Source organism: Gobius niger (assembly GCF_951799975.1).
Source record: "Gobius niger genome assembly, chromosome: 10".
NCBI lineage: Eukaryota > Metazoa > Chordata > Actinopteri > Gobiiformes > Gobiidae > Gobius > Gobius niger.
In genome coordinates this window covers 9658765-9683199 of record NC_136861.1, presented here as the reverse complement: position 1 = coordinate 9683199, position 24435 = coordinate 9658765, and the positions used below count along the sequence as shown (strand labels likewise).

The following is a 24435-nucleotide window of genomic DNA, read 5'->3' as shown; positions in this document are numbered from 1 at the left end:
TTACCCAAATCTAAAAGGTGAGTGTCACACCTCAGTCGAACAGTGGGTCTCTGCTAGCCAGGGGCGGACTGGGACTGAAAAACAGCCCTGGACTCTGACCCGCCATAACATTAACGAGTGCATTTTCCCTAGTTCGGCTTTTTATTATTATTTTTTTGATCGGTATCATCAGAAAAAGAACTGGAAAGGTGGCCGTAGAAACAGAAGCAAAATCATTAATATAAAATAATAAATAATAATGGTCCCAAAATTGAACCTTGTGGTACACCATACTCCACGGAATTCCTTTTAGATTCATGTTTTTTTTATACTGGGCTTTACCCAAATCTAAAAGCTTCTCGACTGGAGATCAACAATGTAACGCCTCATTTGAAAGCTAAGACCTACAAAAGTGATGGAAACTTTTCGTCACATCGCCACATTTAATTATTTATTTTTTTTACTATTTTTTCTATCATTTTTTTGTTGTGTTTTTCTCACGTTTTTGTAGTTTTTTATGTTCCTTTTAGCTTTTAGATTTGAGTAAAGCTCGGTTGAGGCGGGACTGGTGGCCCTAGAGCCAGTGGCCCTTCTGTGCTCTTCCAGAATAGATACAGACGACATCTCTGGAATCGTCCATATATGGTCATGTTTGAAAACAGTTAAGGGGGAAAACTATTTTGAAATATCTACATTTTCTCTAATTATTGAAAAACTACTTTAACAAATGCTGAATTATGAATATAGTTTTCTACTAAATAAAGATACAAAGTCATGAAGAGGAGCAAAGTGGTTCAACAGTCCATAAATACATTAAAAAACGGAGAATGCTAACATGATGCTACGTGTTAGCATCGGGCTAATGCTAACGGTTAGCTAGCGCTTGCTACAACTGCCATTTTTTCACTTCTACTGAACAATCTGCTGTGAGAAAATATCCATATTGACCCGATTTACACTTGACTTGATTTGTATGTGATAAATAAGTTCACATTCCACCAGAAAATGGCTAAAAAGAGGGAAAATTGTGTTTCCCAAAAGATTCTATTTCCCCCCTTAGCGAAGCCACGCCCCCTTCTATGACGAGATGCCGTCTGTATATATGGACATATGGCCAGTCCGCCCCTGCTGCTCGCCCTGGCCAAATTAAGAAAAAAAAAAGTGTAATATATAATGTACTGTTGAGTTGCTTATATTGGTATTGTTGAGGTGTAACTGTAATTTCCATCCCAAAAAGTGCCTTAAACACCTCACAGTTTGAGATACCCCTGTGTTGTCAGGCCGCACTCATGATTGACAGAAGTATCAGCCAATCAAAATTCGACAAACATTGACAGTGCGCCGCCCATGCAGTTCAAGCGGTTTTCCCTCGCCTGGGAAAACCGCTTGAACTGTGCATGGGCAAGACTTTCCAAAACATCACAACAAGTGCAGCGCAACTCACCCGGATAAACAAAACATTTCTCTTGTGAAATGTCCGAACGAGGCCAAATTAACGCGCCGCTTCCTCATGACGACAGCGGGACGTAGACGCTTGGTTTCCCCGCGTCAGCTGCGCTGGGACTCGGGCAGGGAACAGGTACGAGACTATGAGCGCTAAAATGCAACACTGGGCTTCTCACATATAGCACCAAATTGTAAGTCTAGCATCTTTTTGTTACTTTGGATTTTGCGTTTGTGTTGATCTCTGGATGTCTCGCTCGGTTTCCACGTTATAACGCGCTCGTCTCCGCCCGTCATGTGTCGCGTGTTTCCGTATACTAGTACGAGTGTTCCCGAAGGTTTTTTTATTTTGTTTGGGGGCGGTGGCACTGCTGCTTTTTTGTTTGTGTTGTTGATAGATACATCCTATGGCGAACATGATGTCACGTAAAAAAGCTGTTTTATCAAGACGCCTTTCTGTTGTCGATCAGTTTATGCGTTTGAGTGAGTGAACCCAGGCTACTACGGAAGGCCCTGACTGAGACCCCAGGCCTACAAAACTCATCCAAACGAATCTTTTTCCTTGCGTCGTGGCCACTTTTTAATTTTTTGTGTGTGATTTTGTTGCATTTTCATCCTCATTTTCATCAAATTTTTGTTGCCTTTTTGACACTCAACTTAGAAAGTGTGAAATATCAATCTCAGGCACCAGGAAGAACGTTTTTATTCCCGTTTTAAGCCCCGTGTGCATGATGCGTCCACCTTAAAGGGATATTTCAGGATTTTTGACATAGGGCCTCATTTCCTAGTCATCCAGAGTGTTGCTGGTACCTGGAGATATTTTTTTTGTAATTCATGCAGTTCTTATGTTTGAAGAGTTTCGTGGCGCTAGGCTAGTGCAAGGCTAGAGCATTTCTATGGTATCAGCTACACTGCATTAAAAACAGTCTGACCCACTCCACAGAGCACCTGAGGCAAATCACTTATAACACCAGACTAACAATATAAATGTCTGTGTCAATAGAATATTTTTTGGAATATAACTGACCTTGCATCACATGAATGATCGCATTTTGAGGAACAATTTTCTAGCAGATCACTCCGCCGCTGCGTAGCTTATACAACCACGAAGCTGATGCTGCTCAAATATAAGTTCTTTTAAATGCAAAATGGTTAAAATTATTCTATCGACACAGACATTTATATGGTTAGTCTGGTGTTATAAGTGTTTTGCCTCAGGTGCACTGTGGAGCGGGTCAGACTGTTTTTAATGCAGGCTAGCTGACATCGTAGAAATGCGCTAGCCTTGCATTAGCCTAGCGCCACGAAACTCTTCAAACATAAGAACTGCATGAATTACAAAAAAAAATATCTCCAGGTACCAGCAACACTCTGGATAACTAGGAAATGAGCCCCTATGTCAAAAATCCTGAAATATCCCTTTAACCAAATTCTGACCTTTCCATAAAACTTTAGACCGCCCTCGCCAGGTTCCCCGGGGGCATTTATAGATTATAGTGGGTAAACATTATGCAGCTGATGGATGATAGATAGATCAGTGTGATGTGGGAAGATCCTCTGTGCTCATGTTGAAGGTCATTATGCTTCTTTTAACCTTTTTTGAATCCTCTTACGCTGCTCGACACTGATATTACATTTTTTATATCGAATAAGCATAATGGAGAAGTGGTAAAAGTAACCTAGCGCTGGAATCTGTGCATATATCCTCTGGGTGCACAGTGGTTTCCTGTCTCTGAGGTTATATGGACTTCAGGAGCTCCACCTCGTGACATCAGCAGGTGGGGGTCACCTGTTTTAAGCTCTTGAGGGGGAGACTGATTATATGCAGCACAACTCCTGGTATGTTTTTGATGACAAAACATAACACGGTGTAAGGCTCGATAAAAATCAATAGAGCGCGGCCTCTTTAAGTCCTGCGTGGGTCGGTAAACACATTACGGGGCTGAAAGTTAAACGTATGGATTTCACCGGTGACAGGCGACATTACGGTGATGCGGGGAGTGAACCCAGTGTTGCGGTGATTTAGCGTCGCTGCATGTCCCACTTCACGGAGCCATTCGTCAGCCGCGCAGTGTCCGCCCCGACGCAGCGCCGACGATGAGCCTCTGACCGGGCAACTTTTACCGGACTTTCTCATTTTACATATTACGCTCTGGCTGAATAACTGGGGTAACGCTCCAGCTGCTGTAAGCCCGTGTTTATGACAGGATGTGACAGTCGTGTGGGTGATTACCGCCAATTTGGTGTTTGTTTGACAACCCCCCAAACCAGGACTGGCTCGGTTCCCACAACAAAAAAACAAAAAACAAAACCAATGTTGCCCTTAAGGAAAAAAACTCCCTCCTCCATGAATACTTATGTCATACTGTGAAATTTACTTTGTTTTCTTTCCATCTCTTTTTGCAAGAAACATCTGCACAAGACATAGTGATGCTCATGTAACTTTTCTGAGGGTTGTTCCCTCGTCATGAACATGTATCTGGAGGATTATCTTCCTTCAGTCACGCAGTTTTGAGAGATTGTGTTCCCTTTGGTCATTTCTTCTTCTACTGCTGAAGAGCTCCAAACAATATGCCTCATTCACGGACATTTTCTTATAAAACTGAGCTGTATTCATGACTAGGAGTGTGGCAATTTATCGATTTTCCGATATATCGCGATATTTTGCGGGACAATACGATATGTTTTATTCCGATATCGATACTTTTGATGACGTCATGCATATTGAGCAACGTCATGCGTATAATGAGGCAGCAGTGCTCCACTGTTTTCACAGTTAATAGAGGCCAATAATGATCAAGAATTCAGTGAGACCAGCAAGGGGCAGCACTGCAGTTTTAAGGACTTGGACCAAACACTGTGACACAAATAAATTACTTTTAATGATAAAGATTAATTTGAGGTTTATTTATTACTTTTTATATAGGACTGTGGTTTCTTGTTTATTTAATTGTAAATGAAGTCACTGACAGATCTATAGACCCATTTTCAGTGTGAAAGTCAGGGCTCATCTATAAAAGTGGTACAAAGCACATGAAAAGAAATGTAAATGATGAATAATTAAAAGTAGCTTTTTTTCCCCCCGTGATGCATCGCAGATTATTTTTGTGCAAAATATCGATTATCGCAGTATCGCCGTATCGTGAGATAATCGTTATCGTAAGCAGTGTATCGTATCAAATCGTGAGCTACCCAGAGGTTCCCACCCCTATTCATGACACATTCTTATCCTCTTAACCCCCACCTTAACCAAGTGCATTTTCTTCAGTTTGGCTTTACCCAAATCGAAAAGCTTCTGGACTACCCTATAGGCCAGGGTAATGAAAGCTCACTGTTCCAAACAGATCTATTTCCTCGTGTTGTTGCCGCGTTGTCGTCGCTTCTTTCACGTTCTTTCTAATTTTGTCTCATTTTATCTGCTTTTTTTTTTTTTTACTTTTGAACCTTTAGATTTGGGTAAAGCCCAGCTGGTTCTGGTGGGGGTTAAAGGTTAAGTAGGAAAATGATCCGCACCTGTGTGTTGAGTTTGGTGAATGCCTGGAAGCGTGTGAGTGTTTGCACTAATTAGCATATGTCATCGCCTCTTTCACCATGTAAGGGCATGAACAGGCAGGATGACTCAAATTCCAAAAGCAAATTCAAACATAACCAAGGTTCCCCTCTGGGGCCAGGACTCCCCTAAAAAGATAATCTTAATCTGAGTGGGACTTTCCTGGTTAAATAAAGAATTGCAACTCACCCACCCACCCAAAAATGATTCAATAGATATAACCTGTACATCACAAAATCTTTTCCTTGTCTTCTAAAGTCAGTACAGATTAGAATCTGACATTTATAGCTCATGAGGGGAGCGCCACAAGTTTGCGAGATTGAGTTTGACACTCAAATAAAGTCAATACAGTCATGTCATAGCGACATGAAAACAGGAGGCGACCTCCCTCTCTCCTGGTACTGCTGAATTTCTTGCCTTTTTCTGCGAACTGCATTTGTGGTTTCTGTGTTCCACATTGTTTTTCTGGACACTTTTGTACTTCTTTGCTGGGTTTTTGTGGAGGTTTGGTGAATTTGTTTACTTTGAGAGTCCAAACTGGTCCCGAAGAAAGCAGCTGTTTAAAGGTAAACAAAAGCTACCTTATCAGCTAAACCCATTTGAGACCTACATATTTCTTCTTCTGAGACACTGAAGAGGCACCAAGAGCCCCCACACCTGCAGCACAGAGGAGGCGTCACAAGAGGAGATACAGGAAACAAGGAAGGGACAAAGGAGGAGATGGTGAAAGACTGTTGTGGAGCGGAGGAAGAGGAAGGCGGAGGTGGAGGAGCTGACCACCGGTGCAGGACACCATGCTCTGAAACAGGGACAAACCCAGGAGGCGCTGTACCGTTTCAGAGGATCAGAGGAGACAAGAGGGCAGCCAGCCAGGTTTCCTCTGAGTGCTACAGTTTCCCAATCCTCCAAGGTCATGTGGGTCAGGTTGACACACAGTGGCATCACGGCTCAGTCAGGAGCAGCTCAGAACACTTGAATAAAAACCTCAGCCTCTTAAAGTTATGTTACTGCAGTAGCTAAAACCTAAAGTACTGTTTCGATAAAGGTTAATCGTGCAGCCCTAACCTGTACTTTTACTCAAGTCTATAAGCCACAATTAGGCACAATATGTTGATAGGAACCAACGTATAATTTTGACCAATTGAAAAGTAATTTAAGTATCCGACTGCTACATAATTTACCGCCATTAAATGAGTTTCCACAGTAATTAGTATCCCCAACATTGGCGCCCGCTAAACTGTTGACCTGCCGTTTAGAGCCGTGTGCATCATTATCCGCTCTGTCCCGCTCCTGCTCCTCTGTTAAACCCGGCACTGAGGCCCGAACCGCCGCCTCCTCCACGTAATGGCCTCATTTTTCCTGAGCCGGAGCCAAAACGTGTCGCGGATCTGTGTACAGTCGCCGGGCCATCCATCAGAGAGCAGATGCCTAATGTGCCACAGGTGGAAGGGGGGGGGGGGCACAAAATGGCCGCCGGCTGCTGGACCTCACCGCAGGACTCGGTGCTGACGCAGGCTAACTCTGAAAACACACAGGTGTAATGATGAGAGGTCAGAGGGGTTTGGGGTTTGGGGTTTGGGCGGGTTTACTGGAGAGTGGAGACAAATGGCATATTTAAATACTTATTCTTATTTTCAGTTGTAGTTTCTTCCTTTGGGACGGAGAGGAGCCGCGTCGTGCCTTTCTCCGGCCCAGTTTCCCCCCTGGTCACTGGAACACTTCTGAAAACCTCCCCGAGCTGCAGCCTCAGTGATGCGACGAGGAGCGGTACTTCGGGTCAGAAGTGATGAGGCCAGTGTCCAGTGAAGCGAGAAGAGCCGAGACACAAACTGACAGCCACTTCCTGACCCCGGCACCTGCACTCACTCAATACCAGAGCTATAAAAGGCCGGAGGAAATCCATAATTCCCTTTTTCAACTTGTTGTTCCGACATGGAGAACATGCAATGAGAAATTCAGTACATTCAAAGTATTTCTGCGTCTGAAGAGCTGAAAGTGCTCGCCCCGTCACCTGCTGAAGTCACGAGCTGGTGCTTCTCAGAGTTTTCAAAGTCAAGACAGCTTCACGGGGGTCGTTCTGATTATGTCACCACTCAGGTTTTCCTGTTACATGTCGTGCTCGAGCGAGAGACACTATTATTAATACAAATCCACTTAAATGACAGTATCCGTCAAAAGTTTGGAAACATTTCATACTCATTTCATACTCATTTCATACTCATCTTCTACTCGTCTCATTTTCCGTTCTTCTTTTATTCATCTTCAACTATTCTAGTACTCAACTTCTAGTCATCTTCTTCTCTTCTCTACACTTCTTCTACTCTTTATCTACTCATCTTCTACTCTTCTAGTCTTCAACTATTCTAGTCCTCAACTTCTACTTATCTTCTATTCTTCTACTCTTCTTCTACTCATTTTCTACTCTTCTACTCATCTTCTATTCTTCTTCTGCTCTTCTTCTACTCATCTTCTACTCTTCTAGTCTTCAACTATTCTAGTACTCAACTTCTACTTATCTTCTATTCTTCTCTACTCTTCTACTCAATTTCTATTCTTCTTCTACTCATTTTCTATTTTTCTTCTATTCTTCTACTCTTCTAAACACTTTTACTTATTGTTCCTGCAGGGAAAACTGGACCGGAGCACTGGACCGGATGGATGTGGAGCCGGGCTGATGGTCAGTATCACCTGGCTGGTGGATTCACCTATTGTACATCCTTCCTGTTTACCCTACCACTAAAAACATGTACAATAGGCAAGAATGAATGAGAGTGTGTTTGAGAGAAAGCGACTGAGGGACAACGGAGGGAAATTAGCTCAATGCTACAAGCCGGTGTGGTGTGTTTTCCTTCACATGCGACACATGTGTCCTCATTAGTATGCAAATGGATAAAAACATTGTAGATTCTCACTGAAGGCGCTCATTTATGAATGAACACGTATGAAATTATGGTTTAAACAAAAAAGTTTAAATAGATTAAATAGAATGTGCTTTTGACTTGATCGCAGATACAAGCGGCCAAAATGAGTTTCCTTCGCAGGGTGGCTGGGCGCACCCTTCGAGATCGGGTGAGGAGCTCAGTTACCTGAGAGGATCTCGGAGTAGAGTCGCTGCTCCTTCGCGTCAAAAGGAGCCAGCTGAGGTGGCTAGGGCATCTGTTCCGGATACCTCCTGGCCGCCTCCCGCGGGAGGTGTTCCAGGCATGTCCTAGTGGGACAAGGCCTCGTGGAAGACCCAGGACACGGTGGTGGGACTATGTTTCCGAGCTGGCCTGGTGTCGCCTTGGGGCCCCCCCCCAAGAACAGCTGGAGGAGGTGTGCGTGGATCGGGAAGTTTGGGCATCTCTGCTGAGACTGCTGCCCCCGCGACCCGGCCCCGGATAAAGCGGAAGAAAATGGATGGATGGATGTTTCCCACATAATCCTACATGTTCATTCATAGTTTAACGTCTTCAGTGAGAATCACACAATGTAAGTAGTTAAAAAAAAAGCTAATACATAAAAAGTGTTTCTAAACTTTTGGGTTCTGTATAAGTCAGCATAATGTGGGACTTCTACCCTTTGCATCTCCACATCTTCCACACTTCTTCACTGCCAAACTCCAAAGACGAAGCCTGTTTTGAAACATAATTATTGTCCTGTACAGTGTCATCTGTTTGCCGTATCGATCCGCGCTCAGACCGAGGCCAGAGCAGGTCCCGGCTCCTGATCCGCGGACATTTATTACGGCGCGTTTATCGACGGGTCATGTGACGTGCCGGGCCCGCGCTGAGACGGATGGCGGCTCGAGGACATCTCTCAGAGTGAAGTGGCACATCGTAAAGCCGCTCTGATGTCCACCTGAATGAGAGCCCGCAAACACCGAGCAACAAACGCAACACACAAGCAGCAAACGCACACAGTAACTACAGGAGCAAATGAAGACTGATGTCACGTCCACAACCGCAGACAGAGACAAGGAGCTCTGTCAGTCTCCTCACCCCAGGCACTGAGCTACAGTTACTGATGAACCTGTCCCGTGAAGGTGCTTTCCACAGAGGTGTCTGTTATATGGTATAGTAGCCCTGCTGCCTTTCATTTCACCCGGAAAAAGCAATCATTTATTCGTTGTTGTGGAAAGTGGTGCTTGTTTTCATTACTTGAGTGAAAATACCAATGATCAAATATTACTCAGGTAAAAGTAAAGTATTCTTCTGCTCATTTTCTACTCTTCCCCTACTCATCTTCTCATCTTCTACTCTTCAACTATTCTAGTACTCAACTTCTACTAATCCTCTACTTGTCTTCTACTCTTCCTCTTCTGCTCATCTTCTACTCATCTTCTCATCTACTCTTCTTCTTCTCATCTACTCATCTTCTTCCCATCTTCTATTCTTCTTCTACTCATCTTCTACTCTTCCTCTTCTGCTCGTTTTCTACTCTTCTACTCTTCTTCTCATCTTCTACAGATTTTCTACTTGTCTTCTACTCTTACTTTTCTTCTACTCTTCTCATCTTCTACTCTTCTTCTACTCATCTTCTAATTTTATTCTACTCTTCGACTACTCATCTTCTACTCTTCTTCTACTCTTCTGCTCATTTTCTTCTCTTCTTCTACTTATCTTTTACAGATTTTCTACTTTTCCACTCTTCTCATCTTTTCTTCTACTCATTTTCTACTCTTCTTCTACTCTTCTACTTATCTTCTACTCTTCTTCTAATTTTCTTCTACTCTTCTTCTACTCTTCTTCTACTTTTCTTCTACTCATCTTCTCCTCTTCCTCTCACCCTCTACTCTTCTTCTACTCTTCTACTCTTAGCAGTGCAGTGGCAGTTCTGTCCATGAAATACTCTCGATCTCTTGGTAAAATTAATCCGTGGCAAAGTATAACACTTGACATCGCTTCAATGCATTCGCACAAGCCGCCAGATCTATTTTTTATGGGAGCAAGAGGAGAGGGTTGGAGGTGAGACGGTGAGAAGGGAAACTAATGAGATAATTGAGGTCAGCTCAGTTTTAAAACTTTGCCGCTTTACTGCAGAGAGAAAGAAAGACCACACAGCTGCTCGACTGAGGGGAGTTACATTCGGGTCTGGACATACGTGGGTCTGGATCCTGAATGAGGTCTGCCACCTTAACCCAGCCTGCTGCTTAGTTGGTTAGCTGCTGATGAAGCTTCTGGTGATGAAATGTCCTTAATTCTAAAAGAAGCAAGTACAGATGATGGCTTGATAAGAAAAATGTTAGAAGAAGTGTAATTTACAGGATTTTTGTTGTGCCGCTTTAACAGCTCTTTTTGAATTAAGGTCATTGAAGGTGACTGTTCACAATCTCCCTCCCTCCCCGTCTCACTGTCTCTCACATCGCACACGTAACTTGTAAATTTGAGTCTTATCTGGGTTATCGACGTCACTCCGCTGTCACGCGCCGGTTCACAGATGTGCCAATTCATTCACGCCTGCTCCCAGAGCGACCCCCGGTGTGCGAATTCAGTTCATCTCAAAAACAGATGCTTAAAATGGGAAGAAAAAAAAAAAACATGAATTAAATGAATAAAAATGGAGCACCAGTTTTCTCCCCCAAAAAGGAGCAGATACATGACGGCAGTACAGTGGATGATGCTAAATCGGGCCTCAAAGAAAACGAATCTTTGCAGAAATCTGCATGGATTTATAATTTAACCTATAGTAAACATAAAGCAGGACTAAACCAGAATGAAGTCGAGTTTAAATTACCATTTCAGTTTGTTTGTTTCATTCAAAAGTGACAAAAAATAAATAAATAATCTGGGAGCGATCGTGATCAACGAATTCCCGGTCGGCGTGATTTAACCAATTAGAGAAACACTGTTAAGACGCAGGAACAAGCAGCATGAAGCCTTTTCAAAAACATCCTCTTTCTCGAGAAACGCTTCCAAAGCTGTTTCTTGCTCTGGTTTTAGGGATTTTGTATTTTCCAAATTATTTAAAACCAGACGAGAGAGCAGAAGAAAACAGTGCATCAGTCGCTGCGCCGCCATCTTTAATGTTTTGGAAGAGGGCAGTTACTTCTTCTTGATGTGGATGAACTTCAACCTCTTGGGTCGTGAGTGGACCGATATTGGCAAAATCGGGAAATAATCGTCTTCAAGCAACTGATTGTTCTTTTGAAGAAAAGGAGGGGCATCTGGCTGGCCAAGCTAGGGCAGAATTACAGACCCACACTTAGTCCAAGTGCGGTGCCTGTTTGCCTCTCAGAGCGCCCTCTGTGCAGAGAGCAGGAGGAGGTCCTGAAAAGGCAGACCGCTCCTCAGCTCAACGAGCTGCTGCAGATACGGAGGGACAACTCCAAGAATAGATTCATAAATTAAAAGGTACCAATGTGTCAATCCGTGAAGCACCAAAGACGACCAGCCCATCCAGGCACAGGACACAGGGAGTCAGCGACCTCAAGTTTGTGATAAAACTCAATGCTCCATGAAAACATCATCATCAACGTCATAATTTGAAAGGACAATAAATGTTCTCCAATCAGAACTCACTGATTTAGTGTAAGTTTAGGGCCTTTGATTCTTCAAAGATTGTGAAGGGACAAAGACAAAAAAAGCGTGAGAATTTAGCATTTCCTCTTTAGTGTTAATAATAGTGCTAGACTCAAGAGAATTTACTCTATTACAAGAAAATACACTGACTACAATAACCAGCTCCAAAGTACAAACTAGATCAAAGCAAAAGTTTAAGCATGAGTTTAAACTTTGAGGGCCAGATCTTGTGGCGGCGCACGGGGCGGCGCAGGCTCTTGGCGAATTATTTACTGAGTGGCGGAGCTATATGTGCCATTCGCCTCCGCCACCTGTGAGGGGGCGTCACAAGAGGAGGTGACTGCACTGATGGAAACACGGCTGACATTCACTTCCTCGTTTACATTGCGCTGTCTTGCGTTCTTTCTGAAGGCTTAGGCTCTCACAGGTCAAACTAAAAACTTTATTTACCCCATCGTGAGCTAAACGATGTTCACGTCTCGAGAGAAAAAGAGCTACAGCGTCCGCTGTGGCGCGGATCTGCCCGCGCTTGGCGTGAACGCGAAGCAAAACAAAAGCACATGTTCACCCCACACAACCACTCTCCTGGACGCGGAGTCGATCTGGTTGGAGGAAAATGTGTGTCTCCACCCACTTAAATGCGCTAAGTCTGGAGTGGCAAGATCACAAAGTGCTCCTACTGAGCGCAAATTGTCACGCTATCGTCTCCGTTTTGATGCACAAGATCGGGCCCTGAGTTTTCGACTTCGAAGATGATTCAGACCAACAACATGGTCCCAGTTCAAACGCCTCATGGTGGAAGTCTCTGGTAGTGTGTGAATTGTGTTCAGACAGTTTATAGGTGAAGAAATCCACCAGTCCTGAGCCAGTGTGCTGGATCAATGAGTAAATAATAAGTAATAATAATGAAGAAATTACGAAAAATCCACACAACTCTTTGCTCACCAGCTTTTTAAAAGCTCACCACAGTTCATTGTGTTCTCATAATCCCATCGTCTTTTTATTTCTTTTTCTGTCACAAAGAAGTTTGTAGATTTATCAGGCTAGTCGACGAAACTGTGCATATCAAGCATGAATCAACACAGCTGATTGAGTCGCCGACTTCACAAACAACGAGCCTCAATGAGCTCCAAAGACCGTCTTCTACGCCAGATGGTGATATTCACACCAAACACACGGAAACCTGCCCGACCACTCCCGACTGGGGATTATCGCGTCGGTGTGAATAGGCCTTTAAACGGCCACCGTTTAGAAAGTCATCCGATTTTCTTCATCACTGAGCCAAAGATGTCAACTCCCTTCAGGTGGCAGAGTGGGCGGCGATCACTGCAGTGCAAAGAGAGGAAAAAGTCGCACAATCACACGGCAAACAACGCCAAAACTCCATGATCCAGGACAGTGAAAACAACTTGACACCTTTGACTCTGTGATGACGAGGATTTTCGAAACGTCGGATGTCTGAGTCATGAATCGATGTAGAGGATTTTTAAAGTAAAGGTGGGGATAATCTGACGCTAAACCAGGAGGAAACCAGGATTAAAAGTCATATCAACACGCGGGACCTCATTATCTCTGTGCAGAGGAGGGAGAGACTGGCTGCGCAGAGCATCCCATCTAGGGGAACATTTCAAGGGCAAACCTGTTGATAGGCTAAACGCTCTCTCCGTCCTCCCCATCGCTCCGGCGCAAAGTCCGACGCCGTTTCCAGAGACGTATCGGCGCCTGGAGAGACTACAGTTGTGCAAACCGCTCGGGGACGGGGGGTTGAAAATCCGGCAAGAGGAGAAGCAGAGGGAGAGAGAAAGAGAAAGAGAGAGAGAGTGCGCGGCAAAGGATAAACCCCTTCCACATAATGATTAGAGCGCGTTGGCATCACACGCAGCGGACCAAGCGGGATTAACGGCGGACGGAGACGACTGTTGATGGGACGAGTAGCAGATCACTACAGAGAGAAGGGGAAAAAAACAAGACTTTGCACGCTCGTCTGTGTTGGGGGTTTCTTTTTTTGTCTCGGGATCATTTGCGGGGTGTTTTTTTTCCCGGGCAAAGGAGAAGGGTCACATTGAGTGGACGGAGACCGATGGATGATGTTGCGCTGGTGAGAACGAGCGTCCGAGTGGAGAGGACAGAAAAAGGAAGAAAGAAAGAGAAAAAAGAGAGAGAGAGAGATCCACTTTTCCCCCCACCGCAACTGTGACTGTTGCTTCTGCCGCCGCCGCCGCTTCTGCTCTTAAGATGGATTTATTCCCCTCGGTTTAATGTGCGCTAAGCTTTTTGGGACAGTTCTCCGAGTGACGTTTTTTTTCTTCTTCCCCCTCCGACAGCCAAGGAACGGGAACGATGCGATTCCTAGAGGTCAGCGCACACACACACTTGACTTTGGCGGTGGAAAGTTTTGTGGAATCTGATGCAACAGGGGTAGAAGATAGGAGAGTTTGGCTTTTAAGTTTTAGACATGGCAACAACAAAACATAAATGCTAATCTGGTTCGACACTGTAGAAACAAGACGACTGCTTCCAAATTAAGTACATTTGTGAACAAACTATTGGTCAGTGCCTTGGTTTGTTGGATGATATAGTCTATTTTCCCAAGTATACAAAACAAGGCTATGAATATTATATGAACTGGCTTGAGATTGACATTGTGAGATCCTATAGACCCAAGGTTCTCCAATCTTTTTTATACTCGATGAGCTACTTTTATGCAACAAAAATGGCGGAGAGTTTCCAAGAAGGGCTTGTGTAACTATGCAGCACAACTAAAGATTCCCCTTTTAGCTTTACGATGTTTGCAATGGGTTCAAGAGAGAGCTACGAGAAGACACACCATTTTGTGTCTTCTCGTCTTCTACGTAGGCCTGTCATGATATATATCAAAGTTCGATGCATTGAGGCAGGAAAATATCGCGATAAACGATATTACTGACTGTGACGATATTAGATACCGTCAACTCTAAAGCATTAAAATGACAGTTCTAAAAGTGCAGAACAACAGAATGGAAAGATGACACTGAGCCCAAAAGTATATCGTTTATCTGTTGTTTATTGAACGATAAGTCGATGTAGTAATTATAGTGACAGCTCTACTTCTGAAAAAAAAAACACATAGAAAGTCCTTTGGTCTTAGTCTTAAAAATCTTAAAGCGATTTGTTCTTGGGTTTCCTTCATTTTGCGCAATAGGGCTGCACGATATGAGAAAACATCGCGATATTCGATAACTGTCTTCTGTATTCCGATTCCTGCGATATTCTAGTAAACAATTTCTGAATTGGTCAGGTGTATCGATCTCATGAAGCGGAAGTGTTTCGGATCGCACGATGTGACGCAGTTCTGCCGACCGCCAACAGGAAGTGCTGTTCTCTATTAAGATGAAGTGTGACAAGCATAAGTCCGTAGCAACTGTTTCAAAGTGGTCTTGAGTTCATCATCTCTTCATGACAATAAAGTTCCTTCCATTAAATCCGTTGTCTATTTGTTTTTTCATCAAACAGCTTCAAAACAGGAGTTAAAAATGACAAAATAAGGGGTGGAACACGGCTCAGATGAAGCTCGATCAGTGAAATAACGCCAAAGTTTTGTTTTGGGCTGTGTTCGCAATAGAACTTGTAAATCACTGTCAGATTTAAGACCGTGAGGATATTGCGTCACGTGAACACTGTAATAACGATAAATTGTCGATATATCGTGCAGCCCTGTGCCTTATCTAGCGCTCGACTTTATTACCACCGGACAATTCTCTCAAAGCTATAGGACACTTCTTGATTTGTGTCTTTTCAAGCCTTTCGCTGCCCATCAATCACTCTGTCCAATGTCTTCTCATCTCCTCTCCTCCCCCTTTCATTCCCTCCCCCCCTTTTCCAATCTCCCCTCTTCTTCTTTTTTTTTCCGTCCCCCCCTTTTTTTTCCTCCTTTCTTCTTCTTTCTCTCCCCTCCCTCCTCTAAAACCAGTGAGTGAGAATGTGACCTTCTGCCAAAGTGTTGAAACGATGCCACGGTCACAGCGGGTTTCTCTGCGCCGCTGAGAGCCGAGTCAAACAAGCGCAACACGGCGAAGGGAAGCGAGAGAGCGGGACGGAGGCGAGAGGTTTACGCAGAGAAGAGACAGAACAGAAGGGAGACGGACAAGAAGGAGAAGAGGGAGAGAGGAGTAAAAAAAAAAAAAAATCTGGACTGGGAAAGGTGTTCGAGGAGAGGACGGAGGAAGGGATGACCGCTGACGAGACACGGCTGGATGTGGATCGCTCGCACAGGTAGGAACAACGCTTTTCATCTACAAATTGATGCATGTCTTGAACTTTGAATCCAGGAGGAATTAAAGGTAGCGTAGATATTAGTTCGTATTTCATAATAGTCCATGACCTATCTGTGTCACTAGATAATGGTAAACGTTTTCAAATCAGATATTGATATTGCAGGTAGAATCACTCCAATTTGTATTTTTTCCCCTGAGAAGTGTATTTCTAACCCGTCTGTCGGACATTTCCATTGACATTGACTCATTCACATATTCTGGACCAGTTCTGTACACTGTATCAAAGTTTGGTAGATTTTGGTGCATTATTGAGGTTTCAACAGCAAAAACCCATGACCCATTTCCATTTCGTGTCACAACTTTAAACCTAAATATCTCAGAGCTTCTCAGAACGCAGATAGAATCATATCATTTTAAGAGTTTATTTTGACCTGCCAAATAAGAAAAAAATCTGCCTGTGGAATCAGTAGTGGAGACCGGGGCTATTTGTCACGTGGGGTAATGTGTCACATTGCTTTTTATAGCCACACTAGAGGGCGCTGTACGCTGGTATTCCTCTTCTCTTCCAAAAATAATGTTCTCAGAAGACATGAGGACAGGACACATTTGAATGTTTTTTATGGTTTCTCCGAAACTTTAATTTTTGGGTTATTTCTGTAGTTTATAAGTTTATAAGTTTATTGATGGAATGCCCCTTGAGATGTGCCATCCCGTTTGCGAGGGGGTCCATTAACACAAAACACTAGTTACGGTTAACAAAACACAGTAAAAGACAAGATACAGACAGGACAACCCACACATTAGGACAGTCACACAGACAAAACAAACTTGCTCCATAGTCCTCCCAAAACCCTCCAAAATACTTAGACATTAGACTTAGACACATTGTAGTGAGAGCTTTCCTTTTGTTAGAGCCATAAATAAAGACACTGATCTGAAAGACTGAGAGGTTAGCTTTGGTTTGTGCTCTTTTAGAGCTAGCATGCTAAAGTCGTTTGTTAGCTAGCGTACATTATTCATAAAGTTGACACTCAGGGCTATTTGTCACAAAAACGCTTTGAAATCAGATATTGATAATGCTGTTAGAATCACTCAAATTTGTATTTCTTCCCCTGAGAATTTTGTATTCTAACCCGTCTGTCGGACATTTCCATTGACATTGGCTCATTCACATATTCTGGACCAGTTCTGTACACTGTATCAAAGTTTGGTAGATTTTGGCATTTCCATTTCGTGTCACAACTTTAAACCTAAGTATCTCAGAACTTCTCAGAACGCAGATAAAACCATATAATTTTAAGAAGAGTAATTTTGACTTGCCAAGTAACAAACAAATCTGCCTGTGGAATAGGTAGGGGAGACCGGGGCTATTTGTCACGCGGTGTAATTTGTCACATTGCTTTTTATAGCCACACTAGAGGGCGCTGTACGCTGGTATTCCTCTTCCAATAATAATGTTCTCATTTAGACTGAAGACACGAGGACAGGACACATTTGAATGTTTTATATGGTTTCTCCCAAACTTTAATGTTTGGGTTATTTCTGTAGTGAGAGCTTTCCTTTTGTTAGAGCCATAAATAAAAGACACTGATCTGAAAGACTGAGATGTTAGCCTTGGTTTGAGCCCTTTTGGAGCTATCACGCTAGAGCTGTTTGTTCGCTAGCTTACATTATTCATAAAGTTGACACTCAGGGATATTTGTCACAAAAACTGAGGTTATATGTCACATGGGTTATAAATGGTGGGATTTTTTTTTCTTTTGCGTCTAATATGTTTTTAGGACCGGTTTATATTAACATTATATTTTATAAAGCCTGTATGTTTGGGTTATTTTAGTGAATTTGTACATTTTAGATCTCACAGAGCATTAAATTAGTGCCATTGCATTGCGACTGTTTTAAAACGTATTTTGTCCTTTCATCTCAAAAAGCAAAAAGCTACAAAGGTTTATCATATTTCAAGTTAACATCAAAAACTGACAACCAACCCCAAACATTGTGACAACCTGCCCTGCATATGGGGCACATTGTCACAGTCGAATTTGTGTTTGACGGTTAATAACTATTTATCGCAATATGATAGAGAAAAGAGCGAGGTCTATTTCAAGTCAAAGGTTCCAGCTTTTCTTTAATGCAGGTCTGACTCTTGTGGGATTTTCTGTTCATGAGCAGTGAACTCTAAAACGAAAAGTGTGACAAATAGCTCCAGTCTTTCCTGTTTTTACACTTGTATAATAAAGGGAAAGAAACCTGTAAATTGGTATGAGCTCATTTTAAGAAGAACACGATTTTGTTTCTTGATCTAACCGAGGAAATACTTTGATCCACTGCCAGATTTTCTTTACTTTCCTCATAAAATCCTGGCAAATACATTGTGTTCATAAAATATTAGCTATTTCTTGATTAGCTATTGTTTTATTTACAATCAAAAGTTGTTTTTGTTTACACTTTTTGCTTTGGTTAGCAAGATGATCATCCCATCAGAAATCAGAATGAGTCTCACACTGAAGGATGCCAGAAAACCAATTTAGAAATGAGCAAAAAAAGTAACTCTCAATCCACAACCAAGTCCCGATTAGTGCCAGGAGCTTAGTGACTGAATTCAGATCAAATGAGGAATTGCACCTTCACATTTAGTTAAACTTGCTTGTTTCCTCATCTACAGCTTTAAGTCATCACTTCAGACGTGTTTTTTTTTTTTTTTTTTAAAGCACCAAAGGGGTAACATATGAAAACAGATGCTAAATATTGAGTACAAGCTGGAAAATAGCGCGTGGGCATGTTGTTTGTATAAGTACCATTTATAGTTGTGCCAATAAGTTTACAAGCCTGGTGGATTTTTATTTTATTTTTTTGGGCCATTTCTCAAAGAATACGAATTAAAACACATGGTCAGTGATGTTGTGAAGACATTTATTGTGAAAAAATTGTGTGAACTCATTTCAAATCACCATAACAACATAAGATACAAAAATGACCCTGGTAGATGTGGAGAAGGTTCTGTATATAATCTAAAGGTAAAGTGGCCCATTCTTCTTGGCAAAAAGCCTCCAGTTCCTGTAAGTTCCCGGGCTGTCGTGCGTGAACAGTGTGTTTGAGCTCTCCCCACGGTGGTTCAATGATATTGAGCTCAGGATGTATTTGCTTGTATTGCTGTGTCAGGGCCAGTATCTCTAATGTCAATGAGAGACTGCTTGATAAATGACTCTGCTGCTGATCCAGTTTTGCACATGAGCTAAAGTTAAGAGCGAGTCTTCCAGGCATTACCTTTAAGTTTGTGGTTTGGGAACGGATTAAGGTGAAGTTATCCCTTATTGAGGAGTAAGGAAATTTTATATTCTGTATTTAACCCATCCTCACTCTAAAAGGGGCGGCTCGGTAGCGCAGTTATGGCTCGTGCTTCACAGCTAGAAGGTCCCGGGTTTGATTCCCACGTGGACGGGCCTTCCTCTGTGGAGTTTGCATGTTCTCCCCGTGTCTGCGTAGGTTTCCTCCGGGCACTCCGGTTTCCCCACCACTAAAACAATGTACAATAGGTCAGGATGAATGAGAGTGTGTCTCTTGTACTCGAACTTTGTTAAGTTTTCCTTGCCTAGCGATGCACTTAGTTTTGTTGTAGAGGTTTTAAAATATTGTTGTGTACAAGACTGGTTTATTTGAGGACTTTTTTTTGCTCTTTTGTCAATCGTCAGAATGGCAAACACACAAACTACAGGACAGGTCAATTTAAACTCCGCCCTGTCCTGAAGAGGGAGGCGTCAGGACTGCCATAACCACACCTACTTCTTGTTGGGCAATTCAAAGTCCCGAGCAGCTCAGTTTCTCACTCCTCTCTCCTTTCTACTTACACAGACGTTACTTCAAACTATTATAACGCTTTTATATCGCTATATGCCACTTTTTTTTTTGCAGATTTACTTTGTAGTCCTAGTTTTCTTCCTTACAAACGAGCTGCGTTTTGAGATTTGTTCAAAGAGTGCACTGTTGGGTCCTCGCTGGTGTTCGGAGAGGCCCAGTATCATTTGAAAATCTCGTCTCTGAGCCGCACTTATCTCTGTGTCTCCTTTGTCCTTGTGGCTGCTCTTGATCTCGTTCTAAACTGGGGTTGTGCTCCGTCATGTTTGTCTCAAAAAGAAGCGTGTGTGTGTATAATAACAGGGGACTAAGTGGGGAACTAACCAGGCCAAATTAGGACTAAAAATATGACAATGACCAGGGTCCACAAACTAGGACAAAACCAAACACTGCACTTTAAAGTGAAGGTCCGTGTGTCTTCAGCGCGCTCCTTTAAGGTCTCAGTGTGCTGGATTTGTAATGAAAGCTCGCAGTTAATACGTTTGTCCTTGCATGTTCTCAACAGAGTCTATTGAATAAAAAACTATACTATACTATAACTCAAAATACTGATGTGGTTTTGAGTATAGAATTTGCATAGAGACCCATACACCCACACACATACACTTTTCTTGATCCAAGTATGGAATAAACTCATAAAGCAGAAATCACAACTAAAGCAAATAATACTAACAGACTTGAAAGGTTTTTTCACACTTCAGTAACAATATTGACGGAAATGTTCCCTGGGAAAAGCTTGCGACAAAAATGTTTCCGTGACCCACTTTTGTATACTGTATATCAGGGGTAGGCAACGTCCGGTCCAGGGGCCAAATCCGGCCCTCCAGCACAAAACCTCTGGCCCTCAAGATGATTTTGAGAAATCAGAGAGTACTTTGAACATTATTAGAGTTAAATGGGAGAAATAAAGGTAGAAATACTGTCAATACACCCAGTTAGGTCATGTATTATGTGCAACACTGGTGTTTGAAGGAAGTGCACTGGAAAAAGAATAATCGTTTTAATAAAGAAATGACATAAATCTACTTGAATTAAGAGATTAAATCTAAGGTTAGATTTGGCCTGGTCTTAGATGAGATAAAACCTCTAGTAGTAGTTATTCTCTTAATTCAGATAATTTTGTGTCATTTCAAGTGAAAAGCAATTATTTGTCTGATTTCAAGTGAGTTTTGTTCTTGTTCCAATGGCACTATAGCATTTGCATCTTGGATTAGTTCAAACCGACTCAAATTCAACATAGAAGAACTTTAACTCAAGCAATTTTAAGTCACTCATTTTAGATTTTGGGCTAATAATCTGCGGCTTCGACCCCCAGTCTGTTTACAATTAAGAAAATCGTCCCTCCGCCAAGAAAACTTGCCTACCCCTGCTGTACATGGTCATGTGCAAAGCAGCATTTCTCCATTACTTTAACACAGGGGTGTTGAACTCATTTGGGTTGTGGGCCAAAATCCGGCTTCCTCGGCGGGTCGTGGGCCACATATAATGTGAACAGGAAAATACTATTGTGCAAACTATTATACATCTGCAAAAAATACTATTTCCAATAAATTAATAATAATGAGCTGTGATTTTAAAATAGTGTTGATTTGGTCAAAAGCCTGTAATAAATAATGTTATCATATGGCTCTTCACAATGCAAGTAGAACGCTCCATTGATTTGAATGGGATAGATACAGACAGCATCTCTGGAATCACCAGAAAACAGTTAAAGTAGTACTAAGTAACGTCTTTACCTTAATAAATCCTTTCCGTAGTCCCTCTGGGGGTAATACAAGTGTTTATGGGATGATTGGAGGGTTTTCATCGCCCCCTGGTGTCTCTGGCCAGAAAACCATGTTTGCAACTTGACTGCCACCGGACCGGAGCCACCAATACACACTAATAGAATCACGAAGAGGAAGCTAACATGCTAATGAGCAAAGCTAACGTCACTTTAAGCAGTATTTACAGCCAAGTTTGAGTGAAAAAAATGATTTCCATTGTATAATTGGATGAACAATATCCCTCTCTCCCTTCGCCTTTTCTGTCAGCGTAGTATTTACTCTCCAAGACAATTGATGAGTTAAAAAAACGCAACTTGCTACGACACCTGCAGTTGCGCTTATGGCCTCTAGGGGCAAGAGTTACTTAGTACTGCTTTTAGGGTGAAAACAATTTGGAGAAAAATCTTTCTTTAATTATTCAAAAACTACTTTAACAAACACTGAAATATGAATATAGTTTTCTACTAAATAAAGATACAAAGACATGGGGAGGAGCAAAGTGGTTCAACAGCCCATAAATACTTAAAAACGGTAGCTTCATGCTATGCTTCTAACGAACAATTTGCTGTGAAAAACCATCCCTATGGACCAGATTTCGGCTTGACTTTACTGGTGCGTGATAAATCTGTTTATAGTTTGACACAAAAGAGTTAAAAAGTGGGAAGGGTAGGCCACGTATGATGTGTTGCCGTGAGTATATGCCGAGATCCGCTGCTCTAAAACCATGCTTGTAGGAAATGTAAATTCACACTGACCACTTCTGATCACGCCTCCCTTCAAATGAATTTCTTCAACTGTGATCATCCTCTGATCCGAAAGCTGGACTTAAGCACGCCTCCAGAGGGGAGGAGTTAAATCTGCCACAGCCCATCTGTGGTTTACCCTACGGTGGAAAACCCCTGAGCGATTAAGAGCCTCCGCGCTTTTATTGATTTAGTTTTGAGGTCTGCTAATGCAATCATATTTCGAAACATTTAATAGTTTTGAAGCCCGGTTTTCTGCTTGAGGAGCCAGAAAACAGTGATCTGAGTGCATCGATCACCTTTCGAGTCGCTGTATCCCTTCAAAACACCCTAAAGAAAACATTCAAAGTGTCTACTGTAGCTTGAAGTAACACAGATATTGCCTTTTGTGTCCTGTCATTCACGTGGACGACTGGAACGAGCCTGAAAACCAGAGTGAGAGCTTCTGGAGAGCAGTTGAATGTGTCCAGCGGTGGAGTTATTGAGCGCCTGGGGAGCAGATGAAAGAAGCGTCCGCAGGGGGTCCGTGCGGTTCACGTGGCTCAGGGGGAGTTAGAGACGATTACAGTCAGATACCGAGATCAATGCTTCTGAGGGGAGGGGGGGATAGGGCAAAGAAAGGGAAAACATCCACGCCGGATTGGAGCATTTGAGCAGTTTTGATTATGGTGTGCTTGTATTTAGAGATTATTATTATTTGCTCAGATTTCAAAAGGCACATCACCCGATAATTTAGCAGTTTTCCTTTGCGGGAGAGAGAGGGGGAGGGGGGGGGTCCCACTGCTGCCGCGGTGACGCTGTGGGAAATTGAGCTGCCACTGAGAGTGACAACAGTGCTTCTGGAAAGAGTGCTTTTCCCCCGATCTGATCCGATACCGATACTGGGCGCAGAGTAGTCACTGCTGATACCGAGTACTAGCTGTGTGGATAAAAGCAATAGCAGAAAAAAAAAAAAGGCAAGCACGAGAACTCATGGCTGCTGAATTCTACCAATGTCTTGCTGCCACTCTGAAGATTAAAAGGTGACATAAATATATATGGTGTGATTGTTGGTGGTTTTGGCCCATATCAATCATATTTCATATAAATTGGCAATATACTTTCAGCAATAAAATCAAAATAATGAATTGACCAAGATTTAAATGTACGGTTTTATTTTATTGGTGTATTAGTGACAAATATTTTTCAGAGGGAATGTTGGTTCTTGTTTAGTCCAAAGGAAGATTAGATTAGAGGTGGACATTTTGTTGTCTCTTGGGGCTACTAAAGTGGAGAGGTTATTGCATGAGTGGAACAAAAACCGTTCATACATGTGTCTGTACATTTCTCCGGTCTTTCCAACGGAAAGAAAATACCATATTTGGATTGTGGTGCCGTCTCGAGCACCTTTTGCAGGACACGTGGATACAAAATACGTCAATATTTGTGAATGAACACGTGTGGGCCGATATTGTAGTTACTTCCTGGATATCTGGCTATAAAGCGACAAAACGTCATGAAAACTGGGTGATTTTTGTCTTTACTCGTAAACTCATTAAAAGGTGTTAAAGCAGTACTCATTCCCCTAGAGGCCATAAGCGCCACTGCAGGTGTCGTAGCATGTTGCGATTTTTACTCATTAATTGTCCGTGAGAGTAAATACTACGCTGACAGAAAAGACAAAAGGACAGAGGGATATTGTTTATCCAATTACGCAATGGAGATCATTTTCACTCAAACTTGGCTGTAAATACTGTTTAAGTGGTGCTAGCCCACAATTAGCTTCTTCTTTGTGATTACAGTGTGTATTGGTGCCTCCGCCCCGGAGGCAGGGGAGTTGCAATTGACAAAACCTGGAATGCACCACTGGGTCTAATCTGGGACTAGATAATCAAACAGGACTATTTTCAGCCGGCCTGGCGGACATAATGGGGTGGCATGACCTTTACTCGGGGTGACAGCTGCCAACCCAGTAGATCCGGCCCTGGTCCTGGTTCTGCCCTGTCCCTGTTTGAGCTGCGGCTCCATTTCTTCCAGGTTTAGTCCAGTTTGAGTCCTGGTTTACCCGCTCCCTCCTGGTCCCTCCGTCTGGATGAAGCTCCGTGATTTAGGGTCCTGATGTGTTAAACGTATGAGCGTGTCCTTGCTCCGCGGCGGCTCTCGTTTGTTTGGTCCGTAATTTATGGCCCCCTGCTGTGTCCTGTCGTAGGTTAATTTAAGAGGACGTCCATCTCCTGACAAACGCTATTTATTTTATTAACTACCCCCGTCTGCAGCGATGTTCTGTGGACTGTCACAGATCTACACACTCATTCACTTAGTTTGGTTAAGTTTTATGCCTTTAAATTGCACTGCCAGCGCTGATAG

At 42.7% G+C, this 24435-nt stretch overlaps 1 protein-coding gene across 2 annotated transcripts in view; it reads left to right on the top strand.

Moving 5' to 3' along the window:
• The first annotated feature begins 12972 nt into the window (after positions 1-12972).
• grin2ca (glutamate receptor, ionotropic, N-methyl D-aspartate 2Ca) overlaps positions 12973-24435 on the top strand; it is a 154840-nt gene continuing 143377 nt past the window's right edge. The window contains exons 1-2 of one of the 2 annotated variants that reach the window (XM_079564346.1): positions 12973-13827; positions 15422-15723. The gene's annotated coding sequence lies outside the window, so the exon portion shown is untranslated. The remainder of the gene's footprint in view (positions 13828-15421; positions 15724-24435) is intronic. The other variant, XM_079564347.1, reaches the window with a different exon arrangement.